The sequence below is a fragment of the Leopardus geoffroyi genome, chromosome X (genome assembly GCF_018350155.1).
Source record: "Leopardus geoffroyi isolate Oge1 chromosome X, O.geoffroyi_Oge1_pat1.0, whole genome shotgun sequence".
In the NCBI taxonomy this organism is placed as follows: Eukaryota; Metazoa; Chordata; class Mammalia; order Carnivora; family Felidae; genus Leopardus; species Leopardus geoffroyi.
Window position 1 is genome coordinate 110,108,475 of NC_059343.1, and position 12,804 is coordinate 110,121,278.

General features: G+C 37.8%; 1 protein-coding gene across 11 annotated transcripts in view; it reads right to left on the reverse strand.

Moving 5' to 3' along the window:
* Positions 1-12,804, reverse strand: part of MBNL3 (muscleblind like splicing regulator 3) — a 112,258-nt gene that overhangs the window by 80,097 nt on the left and 19,357 nt on the right. The window lies entirely within an intron of this gene.

Sequence of the window (12,804 nt, forward strand, 5' to 3'; positions counted from 1 at the left end):
TTTCATACTACTGAAAACCAGAAGGGTCCTCTCTGTAGCTTTGAGTCTTTGGGGAAAAGCAGTCCCTTGCCTCTGAGACTTTATAATCTGAGATTTATTGACCCTGGCGGTCTGTGTCTTCCGTTAATTGCAATGCAACTTCTTTGACATCTTCTTTCACTTTCAGAGAATACCACCTTCTTTGCACACATGATTTTGACCCAGCTGCCTCTCTATTGGAGGCTGCCCAAACTTTGGACTGTGTGTTTCTACCATCAGGTCTACCTGATCCTCTCTAATTTTGAAAGTATTTTAGAATCAGACTCAGTTTACCTGCTTCTAACCATGTGATGCTCCTGGCCACAATCTGCTGCTAGCCAAAACATACCAGCTCACATACCTCTCCTTTAACCAAATGTTTGGTTTGGGCTTCGCTTTCTACGTTTCTACCCATGAGGGCCCATTTCTCCTGCTGTCCTCTGGCCAGGATGAACACATGTATGAAAACATTCCATAAAGATACTCTCTGCATCAATTTCCAATCTATTGGGATACTGGGGAATTTTATTGAGTAAAAATTCCAAGAGTGAGTGTAGGGTTCACCCCCAAATCACTAAAAACACAATGAGGAGTATAAATTTGCTTTGCTGAGCCCATTTTATGATGTATTCTAAAGCAGTATCTTGGTTATTAAAACAATTGATATTCCTTGATATTAATAATCGTTGACATTTATGGAGCTCTTATTCTGTGCCAGACACTATGTTAAGTGTCTTATATTCATTATCTCATTCAACCATTCCAATTACCTACTGTGAAGTAGGTAATATTAAGGAGCAACATTACAGTCTAATTTCATAACAAAATCTGTCACGAATCTCAAGTCTACACTTGTCACCAAATAGTGCTATTGAGTTTTTTCAATATTTAAAATCCTCGAATGTCATAATAATAGAGTCCTGGACACTAATTAAAAAATCTCCAGTTTCTCAATTTTCTTCCCAGCTTCCTGTAATTACAATATGAAAGCTCATTATTGCCTATCCATGGAAGCCATAGGATCCTGAATCGCTCATGATTTTTTGAATATATCTTCTCATGCATGTCTGGCAAATAAGGTAGAAAGTGCTTGATACGCAGGGTTTAAAATCACCCGTTCAAGAAAACATGTGGTCCAGAAATGTGGCATCCAGCTGGCAGAAGGGAGGCATAAAAGCCTTTGGGCTTACTAAATCCCTCCCCCCAATAATAAAAATTCTGTACAAAAAAGTGATCCAAATCAAAGTGAAAATTTTGAAGCAAGTTTTAGAAATTGTGAAAAACTGTGAAGCTATAATACTACAACAAATGCTAATATGTAAGCTTGCTGTATCAAAATCTGAGCATGCCGATAATAAAGAGAAGGAAAAATAAAACAGATTTCTTTACACGAGGGCTTCAGGATCAGAGCTGAGTAAGAACCTGAAAAGAAAGCAGGGATTTAAAAGCAAAAGTCCAGGAAAATGCTGAAGTCAAACCAGCAAGGAAGCCTGTATACTGAGGTAAGCACCAACATATGTGGAAAGTAAGAACATACCTATAGATTAAGAATCATTTAAAAAGTGGGGCACCTGGGTGGCTCAGTGGCTCAGTCAGTTTAGCGTCTGACTTCAGTTCAGGTCATGAGCTCGCGGTTTGTGAGTTCAAGCCCTGTGTTGGTCTCTGTGCTGGAGCCTGCTTCCGATTCTGTATCTCCCTCTCTCTCTACCCCTCCCCTGCTCTCTCTCTCTCTCTCTCTTAAAAATAAACATTAAAAAATTTTTTTTAAAATCATTAAAAAAGAAGCGACTCCGCTTAAATGGCCAAGGAAAAAGGAAGAGAAGGAGCAATGGCCTGAATATTGAGTTAAAGAGAGCACTTACATTTATACTAAGGTGAACAGAATGTCCATCAAAGCTGATGAAATTCTATACTGTAGTTACCATGTTGTGCTCGTCAATTTGAAATCATTTAAGTATGCCTTATAGAGATGAGGCTGAAATTAAAGTTAACATTATAACATCTGTATCATCGAGTACTGATGGACTGATTATGATTAAATCTGTCATAAAATTTAATATATCGGTGGAGACCAAAATGCCTCGATTCTATTTAAAATAATAGTGTCATAAAGTTTCTCAGAATAATAGAAACTTTTCACGTCACACTGACATAAAACGGAACTTAAATTCTCAGGGTCCAAATATGGATGGCATTATCAATCACATGTAATACCAAATCCTGTTCCACCAAACACATTCAAGCCTCAAGCAACAAAGGAGCTTCCACATCAGTAATCACTGAAACGACACAACTTGGTTTATCAACTTTGCCAAAGTCAAATAAAACTCTCTTATGGAACAATATAGATTTTGACAATTCTAGAATTGCAAGTAATCCTGAAAGATCAGGCTAGTGTATTACGTTCAGGCAAGTAAATGAAAGACTCTAACCCCCACAGCGTAAATCGCTCATATCCAGTTACAGAACGCATGGCGATAATAGTTCTCTATAATTTCTCTTTCATAAATACATTCCCTGAATAAACATTTATTACGGACTAACTTGGGGCCACATAACTAGAGGTCAACGGCATAAACAAGGACAAGCCAACAGCCCCTCATGTTACATTTTACTTTCAAAATTTCAAAAAAATTTCTAAGAGATAATCTGAGTGAATAGACATAATTTTAGGAAACCAGATGTTATATGCCCTTTGTTTTTTAAAAACTTATCTTTATACCCACAAGGGTTTCTGATGAATAAGCCAAACCATAATACAATTAGGAAATCAGCCATTCCTTGACCATCACCCTTAGGTATCTTCCCATTGTCTCTTAAGCTGTAATTCTCTCTCTCCCCTAAAAGATCCACGTGACTTTTCTATATTGCAGTTCTGCCTCTTTCTCAAGGAGGGCTTCCTAAGCCTTCATTGCTGGAATATTCTCCCCCTGATGTCTCCTCTTCCTCACTCTCACTCTTGTACACACTACAATATGGCTTCCAACCACACTATTCTATTAAACCCCCCTAAATTCAATTATTTCATTCAAGAACAACACTAATTTGAATTAAACACTGCTAGAACTGTAGGTATATTTACTATTACCCACCCCCCAGCACAGTACCTGACCTGACTAGGTTCTTAATAAATACTAGCTGAGTTGAATATTATATAAATAACAAAGGTGGCAGTATGCATAGTATAGTAGTTACTCATTAAAAATCTTGAATTGTCAGCCGTGTAGAGGTAAGAGTCTGTATATTTAAAAAACGGTTTTTCTTTGCTTGCTCTACAAATATGTATTAAGTACTGTGTACAAGGTATTGGGCATGGTCCTTATTCTCATGGACTTTAATGGTCTAGCAAATATTTCTATGCTACACACTTAAATTTGTTTTTTAAATATACATATTTTAGGGTTTTATAGAATTATGGAATGTGCCTCCTTAGGAAGGGAGAATTCCCACTCATTCTCCTAAGGCCAGCTTCTCACCTCCACCAAGCAACGGGGATTATCAGGCTCTCAAAGCACTGGTCAAACAGAACTCTCCACCCTGAGCCCATCGTATCAGAGCTGTGCGGCTATTTTTGTGAACCGCTTCGGGGCAGGACCTACACTGGCATCGTACTGGTATTAGATGTGGTAGATGGATTGTCGGGAGTTTGAAGACAATGAAAAAATACAAATGAGCAAATTACGGTATTTATTTGACGTTTCAGGCTTGACTTTCGCCAAAGTAAACATTTAAATAAATCCAGTGTGGGAGAGTGCAAAGGACCTAGATGGAAAACAGTAAAGGGATGCCCTAGGGACAGAAAACAGAGCTGATGTAACAGCATCCTTAGAGGCTAGAGTAAAACTTGCCCAGATATTAGCAACATCAATTAATTAAACGGGAAAAAGTTTTATATAATCCAAATAAAGGTACAGTGCTTCAAGGTAGCAAAAACAAACAGAATACATGACTTCCATTCAGGTCTTTCAGCTGCACTTTCCCCAGATCTTGAAAAAGGAAATTTAACTTCATAATAAGTAAAGTGCCATGAAAAATGGGAAACTTTAAACAACAGGGTATTTACTTATGGGAACAGAAAAAGGGAAACAATTAAATGCCCCTGCCTTTTTAATAAACCCATCAACAATACCCCACTATGGCACTGTGGTTGAGTACAGGATTTTGGAGCTACTAGTTGGAAGACTTGGGGCAAATTACCTAATCCATGTGTACTTCTGTTTCCTCATCCAGAAAATGGTGCCAATAAGAGCATCTATCTAATAAGGTTGTTTTCTAGCTTGAAATGTGTTAATATTTATAAAGCACTTACTATGGTGCTTGGCACAAAATAAGTAAGCAGTAATTAAGTGCTTCTGAAATAACTCACCTCATCTTGTTCAATATGGAAATAAGAATCTAACAAACTTCATCCCGTTACTTAAAAATAATTATAAAAAATTTGTAAATGTTTTGTTATGAAGGAAGCCATCAAGTGCCTTACATAAATACTTTTTAAAATAAGGAACTCTGGAAACGAACAAGAAAAAGTAAAGGCAAGAGGTCGACCTGTTTTCTCTTTCTCTGGAAGGATCTGTAGGCAGAAACTTGAGAGTCAGAGAGAGGCACATTTTAGCTAAACACAGCAAAGGGCTGGCTCACAGCTTGAGCTGTCTAACAGTATGCCGGACTCCTTCACTAGGTGGTACACTCCTCTTCGCTGGGTTTCTATCACATGGCATGGGAAACTGGGCTAGAAATAGGGAAATCACCATATCAGGCGAAGATGCCATGAGCTGGTAACTTTATTACAGTTATCAGGGAGGAAGTGCATTGCCAACTTGTGTGCTACGTGCATAGCACTACATTTGGTCTTTGGATGACAAGAAATGCCTACAAGACAGATTCTCTTCTCTTGAGGAGCTTATACTCTAGTGGGAAACATAATCTTGCACCCCCAGATCACTAGAGGTAGCATACAATTCAGTTCTGAATCTCACCTGCTTTATAACCACAAACTCCTAGAAATCTAGAATGACAAGCTGTGCCCTCTTAGAATACTTACTCTTATCTGAAGGTAGTATTTCCTGTCAATCACAGTGACTGGGTCTCTGCAAGTGAGAGAAAGAAATACCTGCCGCAGAGTTCCAGTTTTCCTTTAATGTGCCTCCGAAAGTGTTATGTCTACCAATGTCTCCCAAATGCGGAGTACCACATTGATAGCAGCAGGTCCAGGAAATGCACGAAACAAAGACAAAGACATTTTCATTATGTATAAAGACCTGTCCTTTTTATTGCTAGTTGAGTTGTTCAATCATGAACCCAAGCAAGACCCGAAGCAAAGACGCATTCCCCACATTTCTGCTTTAATATGAGCCTGAGTCACAGACTCACAATGTGAGCAGTGATGACCTACAGGCCAATTCCCTCATTTTTCAGTCAAGACAATAGGACTATAAAGAATAAATGACTTGGCCACAGTTACAAAGAGAGTCAATGACACTGCCAGCACAAGAGCTCAGTTCTAATAACCAGAGTTGAATACTTAGCTCTATACCTTGGAGAAGTTTTAATCTCAGTCTCTCAATATCTCCCTCCCTCCATTAGTGTCTGATTCCTTCTTTCTCCCTCTTTCTGTACTCGTTCCTCACATTTAAACTCTTAATTTTCATGGCATGAGAATATACGTGATCATAAGAACCGAAGCCCCTATGTCTCTACTCAAAACCATCCTTTTTATCTGAATGGGAAGTTGAAATAAATGCTTTCAAATGTTCAGAAGAAACAGAGTAATGGACTGTTTTTACAAAGCAGACTATAAAACTGCCCACAACCTGCTAGGGAAGTTAATAGATAATCTTTACTATTTGATGCAAATTAGCTTTTAAAACAATCCAAGCATCAAAGTCCAAAAGAAAGCAGGAGTTCGAATGAGTTATAAAAGCTGGCTGGTGGAAGAGAGACCACCACAGGATTTTTCAGAGACCAAAGGAAGATACAGCTACATATCTAGCATGTATATTACACTGCTGGAAACCAGTGTGTGTGGGGTATGTGTGTGCATGTGTGTGCACCTGGGGTGTGTCTGTGCATGTATACGTTTGTGTATACATACGTGAGTGTCTGTGTCACTGAGGGAAGGGACAGAATCTTAAGACTGCTAGCTAAAAAGGAGCTAAACCTAGTGAGACACTGGACTGAACACATGACATAATTCTTTCCTATATAAAAAGTGCCAAGAACTTTGGGGCGCCTGGGTGGCTCAGTCAGTTAAGCGTCCGACTTCCGCTCAGGTCATGATCTCACAGTTTGTGAGTTCGAGCCCCATGTTGGCTCTGTGCTAACAGCTAGGAGCCTGGAGCCTGCTTCAGATTCTGTGTCTCACCCTCTCTCTGCCCCTCCCATGTTCATGCTCTGTCTTTCTCTGTCTCAATAATAAATAAACGTTAAAAAAATAAAAAGTGCCAAGAACTAATAGCTCACCTGAAATCTAAAGAAATAAGACTTCAGTCATCTAGGGCAATTAGAACTAGCAGCAAAGCAATTAACTAGAGCAGAAGGGAAATCTATAAGCAGAAAACCTACAGGAAGATGTATTTAGGCATATGGCCCAGAGATTTTTAGTACACAAAGTATTTTGATTAAAAGGAAAAGTTTTCTTTAAGGAAAAACCAGAGAAAACACATGAGGTTATCAACAACGAAGATGGTGAGAGAAAGGTATTAATTATGCACTTTCATCTCTTTAAATACTGTTTTAAACTGTGTATCAATCTATCAATAATTGATAAGTGAATATTTATATTGACCATTTTAATAATAATTTTCATTGAAAAAAACCTGATTCAGTTGAATGCTATAAACCTGTTAGCCACAGATGGGAAGCTCAGATGGTGACAATTTACAATCGGGCACCACCTGGTGGCAGCTTGTAGAATTACAAGCATAGTGGCTTCCCTTCCTAAGGCTACCTCTGTAAGCATAATTTAAGAAATACGTATCCAAGAGCACACTGTACATGCTGTACATGCTGTATTAGCCAATTTGAGAATAAATTATATTAAAAAACAAAAACAAAACATATTTATCTATCTAAATAGATAGATAGACATAAAAGAAGAAATACGCATCCCATAAAATGTCACCAAAAAACCAAAACCATGACTTTACAATGACCGCTTTACTCACCTTGGTGGTATTTAAACTATATACAGATTATTACAGCTGTATCAATTGCATATGAATTCTTATCAATAGGTAATGTTTAGAAAATGAGTGGATTTCTCATTCATAATCCAACAAAGATAATCTGTACAGATAGTAAATTTAACAAAGGCTCAGCCATCACTGTACCTAAAAGCAGTTGGGGGCACCTGGCTGGCTCTGTTGGTAGAGCATGCGACTCTTGATCTCAGGGTCATGGGTTTGAGCCCCAAGTTGGGTGTAGAGATTACTTAAAAATAAAATCTTTAGGTGAAGAAATGGGCAGAAGACATGAATAGACACTTTTCCAAAAAAGACCTCCAGATGGCTAATAGATACATGAAAAGATGCTCAACATCACTCATCATCAGAGAAATACAAATCAAAATCACAATGAGATACCACCTGTCAGAAGGACTAAAATAAACAACTCAGGAAACAACAGATGTTGGTGAGGATGCAGAGAAAGGGGAACCCTCTTGCACTGTTGGTGGAAATGCAAACTGGCACAGCTGCTCTGGAAAACAGGATGGAGGTTCCTCAAAAAATTAAAAATAGAACTACCCTACGACCCACCAATTGCACTACTAGGTATTTATCCAAAAGATACAAAAATGCTGACTTGAAAGGGCACATGCACCCCAAGTTTATAGCAGTACTATCAACAATTTCCAGATTATGGAAAGAGCCCAAATGTCCATCGACTAATGAATGAATAAAGAAGATGTGGTACACACACACACACACACACACTGGAATATTACTTGGCAATTAAAAATAATGAAATCTTGCCATTTGCAACAACATGGATGAACTAGAGTGTATTATGCTAAGCGAAGTAAGTCAGTCAGAGAAAGACAAATATATGATTTCACTCATATGTGGAATTTAAGAAACACAACAGATGAACATAGGGGAAGGGAAGGAAAAATAAGATAAAAACAGAGAGGGAGGCAAACCGTAAGAGAATTTTAAATACAGAGAACAAACAGGGTTGCTGGAGGTGGGGGGGGTCTGGTCTAAATGGGTGATGGGCATTAAAGGAGGGCAACTGTTCGGATGAGCACAACACTGTGTGTTACGTGTAAGTGAGGAATCACTCGTTTCTACTCCTGAAACCAATACTACATTGTATGTTAACTAATTTGAACTTAAATAAATTTTAAAAATAAAATAAAATCTTTATATAAAATAAGATAAAAGTGGTTGGCTGAATTTTTTTAAGTGATAAGGGAAAAGAAATGAGGCATGAAATTAGGAACATAAAAAGTGGATGCATGAGAAGAAATAGCTTTTCTTCATCAGTTTTATGAAAAGATAAAACACGTTGTTGCCTGAAATCGGTAGATCATAAATTAGATTTAATTAATGAAAATACTGGGAGAAAAAAAATTTTTTTTTAAATCGTGGTTACTAGGAGCCAATTTTGGTACAAATCTTTTCAGTACAAGTCCTTTTTTGTCTTAATAAACAACATAAAATAAACCTAATTAAATCTTTATCTCATTACTAGAGCTGTTATAATGCCTTAAGCATCCCTGGACATCAATTCTTATTAAGTTTAATAGAAGCTGTTGGGGTTTGGCTTCAATATGAATCGACCTTAGGCTATAATACAGGTTATTTTTTCTTATACTTAATCTCTGGTAAATTCATATTTTATTTCTCCTAATGACCAAATGCAGCAAAATTCTTATTGATTATGGGTTTCAGACAGTTGAGTTCCACTTAATTAATATTTCATTGTATTTGAGAAAATCTATCAGCAAGTCCTAGTAAATGGAAAGATATGCTCCAATAGAAATCCAAAATTAAATATATCTTATACACTGTTGGCGAAAATCAAGAAAACCTACTCCTAGGGGTGCCTGGGTGGCTCAGTCGGTTAAAACGTCAGAATTCAGCTCAGGTCATGATCTCACAGCTTATGAGTTCGAGCCCCGTGACGGGCTCTGTGCCGACAGCTCCGAGCCTGGAGTCTGCTTCAGATTCTGTGTCTCCCTATCTTTCTGCCCCTTCCCCTCTCGCGCTCTCTCTCTAAAAAATAAAATAAAAACCTAAAAATAAATAAAAATAAAAGAAAACCTGCTCCTTACAATTGCAAATGTTGATCAGATAACATAAAGAATAGAGGGATTCTCCATGTTCACATCTAGTGAAAACTAGAAATGAGATTTAAAACCCAAGGAAAACACTAATTCCATACCACATTCCTTTGTTGGGTTATTTACACCAATAGAAAAATCAGGAAAACCATTAGTGATAAGTGGAACAGTACTGTCTAAGCTAAAGATGAAATCACACACACACGCAAAATGTCCTATTGTGTTTCCTATCCAAATGCACTAGTTATGCTAAACAGAGGTAAGAAGAACATGCTTTAAAAACCATCTGATGCAACTGAAATGCCATTTTTCTAAAAGTAGATGGAAGCTGAAATGAAAGAACAGGCTTAACAAGGAAATAGAAAAGGACTAATGCAAAAAAAAAAAAAAAAACTGAACCAAAATAGTTTTAGTGCTGACTGCATAGTAGGTTTTCAAAAATATATGTTAGCATAAGTATCAGATTCTAATATGGAGCCTATCAAATAGGCCCCCTCAAGTAAATTACTTTAAGTATATATATTTGCACATAGAAAATTCTACTTCAGGCACATTTTGTAAGCTACTATGTATTTATTTTGTCATGATAGTGGTAACTCTTTTAAATAAATTAAAATATTTGTTGCTCACTACACTGAATGATACAGAGCTGAACTTAAGTCTTAAAGCTATGCTTTTGAAGAAATTGACGTAGTTTTCCCCTAAGCACACACAAGCAACATTTCCATCTGTATAATGTTCTTTTCAGGAGAATACTACCTCTAACGCACATCCACATGGCATTTGCAAATCCTTGCAAGATAAAGAAAGTGTCACTGTTAAATCTGAAAAAATTTCCACTGGCGAATTGAACCTCAAAAAACATTTAAAAGTGTTCTTCATCTTTATCATTCTTTTAGTCTACATTGCTATTTTCTAAATAACGCAGAAGTATTTTGAAGCATGTATGATTTTGATAGGAGAATAATTCTCCCTCCAGATACAAATGCATTTTTATGAAAAAAAAAAAAAAAGGTGCATGTGCAAAAATTTAATGGTGATGCCAGTTCATTTTAGAACTCTTCTTCACCAGGCTCCCTTAGACAATGAGAAAATAATTCTTCAAACATTTTTCATTAAAAAAGAGAACACAGAAGATTAATATTCTATATTCTTTACCCCCCATGAACTCTGAGTTTGGAAGTGCTTTCACGGAAAGTAGCTAGTTGTTTATAATGTTGGTTCTGATCCCAAAATAATTTTCTCAACACCGTAATTTCTATGACAAATAATTTTTATTAGTATGGCTGGCCCATCAAGATACTACAGAAGTCCGAAAATTCATGTTGAGGTCTTATTATATTAACACCTCATTTATTGGAACCATCAGGCAAGGAAGGGGATCAATAAAAATGAGATTTCAAAAAGCAGAAACTCTTACACATTAATATTTGTCTCTCTTAGTCAGGACAGAAATCTTTCTGGAATGCTTTTTCAAACGTTGTTGCCCCCTTAGACATAGAACAGAATAGAATACATAGAATAGTACAAACAAAATCATGCCTTTTTTGGGTAATTCTGGCTCATGATTAGAAACACCAGTCATGCTTTGAGGGATATATTGGGCACGTGGTTAAATTTTTGTTGCTGATTCATCAGGGTGCCCAGGAACTGTGCAGTGGTGCTCTGGTCAGTGTTTATGTTCCAACCAATAAGGCAGAACTCAAGTCAGTATTTTATTTTATTAAATTTTTGTTTAATGTTTATTTTATTTGGGGGGGGGGCGAAAGAGAGGAAGATACCAGATCCGAAGCAGGCTCCAGGCTCTGAGCTGTCAGCACAGAGCCCCACGTGGGGCTCGAACCACGAAGTCATGACCTGAGCCGAAGTCAGTGCTTAACCGACTGAGCCACCCAGGCGCCTCTCCAGTAAGTATTTTAAGAAGCAGATGCGTACTGTTGGCCCATCCCATGGTCATTTTGTGCTAGGTGTTTGCTAACGCACACCACATGTTCAGATCTCCTGACATGTGCACAATGTAAAGGGATGTACAAGAGCCTGGTTGGACTGAGGTTGATCAGCAAGAGGGAGGTTTAAATTTTCCAGCGGGTCAACAAGGAGAAAGCATAGTCTGGATTCCTAGGGAGAGACAGAGCCCTCCTTAGGTCTAAAATACGACTAAACGGCATGCCAAAGATTAGGAAATATAAGGGAACTGGTTAGTGCTGCTTCTGTTTATTTATCTTAGTAAAAGCTCTGGAGAGTTAGTCACTGAACACATGATGATTTCTGGAGATAATTACAGTAGGTTATAAAGGCCGTTTGTTGGTGAATTTCTAAACCCAACTTAACTGCTTGTGTATTTTATGTAAGGGAATTTCTGAATAAAAATGGAGAATAATGGTACATGTGAAAGTTAATTAACCCACTTACTTATTGCTACTAAGGAAGCTTCCTTGTTGGGCACAGTATTAATATGTTGCCACTTAATGACAAAGATAAACTGTAATGTAAATATAATGATGAGGAAATTGTACCAACTTGGTCCATAAAGTGGATCTACCCTGGGACCCTGGCCTGAGCTGCACTTTTTATAGCATCCAGTCCCACCAGTGTCCTGCTTTCTGTGCCAGACTGGCTCGCACACTCCTCCGTGTCATTTTCAGCAAGTTTTCCCCTGTGCTTAACCCTGAAAGTGACTATATCATCACTGCCCTGGAAATAATGAATGTGAAACAATACAGAAAGATGAGAGGCTAAAAATCACCCACACTGAGGCCAAAAAAATAATTCCAATGTTAATTCATCGTTGCTCTGAAGGACTTTGTATTTGTCAATTTGTCTTGGCTGCATAGAATTCCTGAGCATTGCCAAAACCAGTTATCAGCATAAGACTGAAAGTCACCATTCAATTTTGGCCCCTAGACAGAATGCTGCCAAAGCTGTTACTGGTGGACTAAAGAAATACCCATGTAAATCACAAGGCTGGCCAGCAGCTCTGTTGTATGCTTTGTTTCTTATAGCTTTTAAGCTACACATCAAGCATTCTAAAAGCACTTATCCCTCAGCATGGGATAATGTGTGAACCAGTCATGTAAAATTCTGGCCATGTAAAAGGAGCAGAAAGTCAAAGTTGGGGTCTCATTTCCAAGTATAGATGAAAGTGAACTTACTTGATTTTTGGTGTGAAAAGACTCAAAGGACTATAGACTCCAAGTAAGAGACACCTTCACATCAATCTCCAGTGTCTTGAATGTCATTTAAAGATGAGTATGTGGGTGCCTGGATGGCTCAATTGTTAAACATCCCGACTCTTGACTTTGGCTCAGGTCATGATCTTGCAGTTCGTGCGATAGAGCCCCATGTCTGGCTCTGTGCTGACAGTGCAGAGCCAGCTTGGGATTCTCTGTCTCCCTCTCTCTCTGCCCCTCCCTTTGCTCATGCTCTCTCTCAAAATAAATAAACTTCAAAAAATTTACAGATGAGTATGTACGATTTGTGAAAAACAGAATAAAGCACATAAT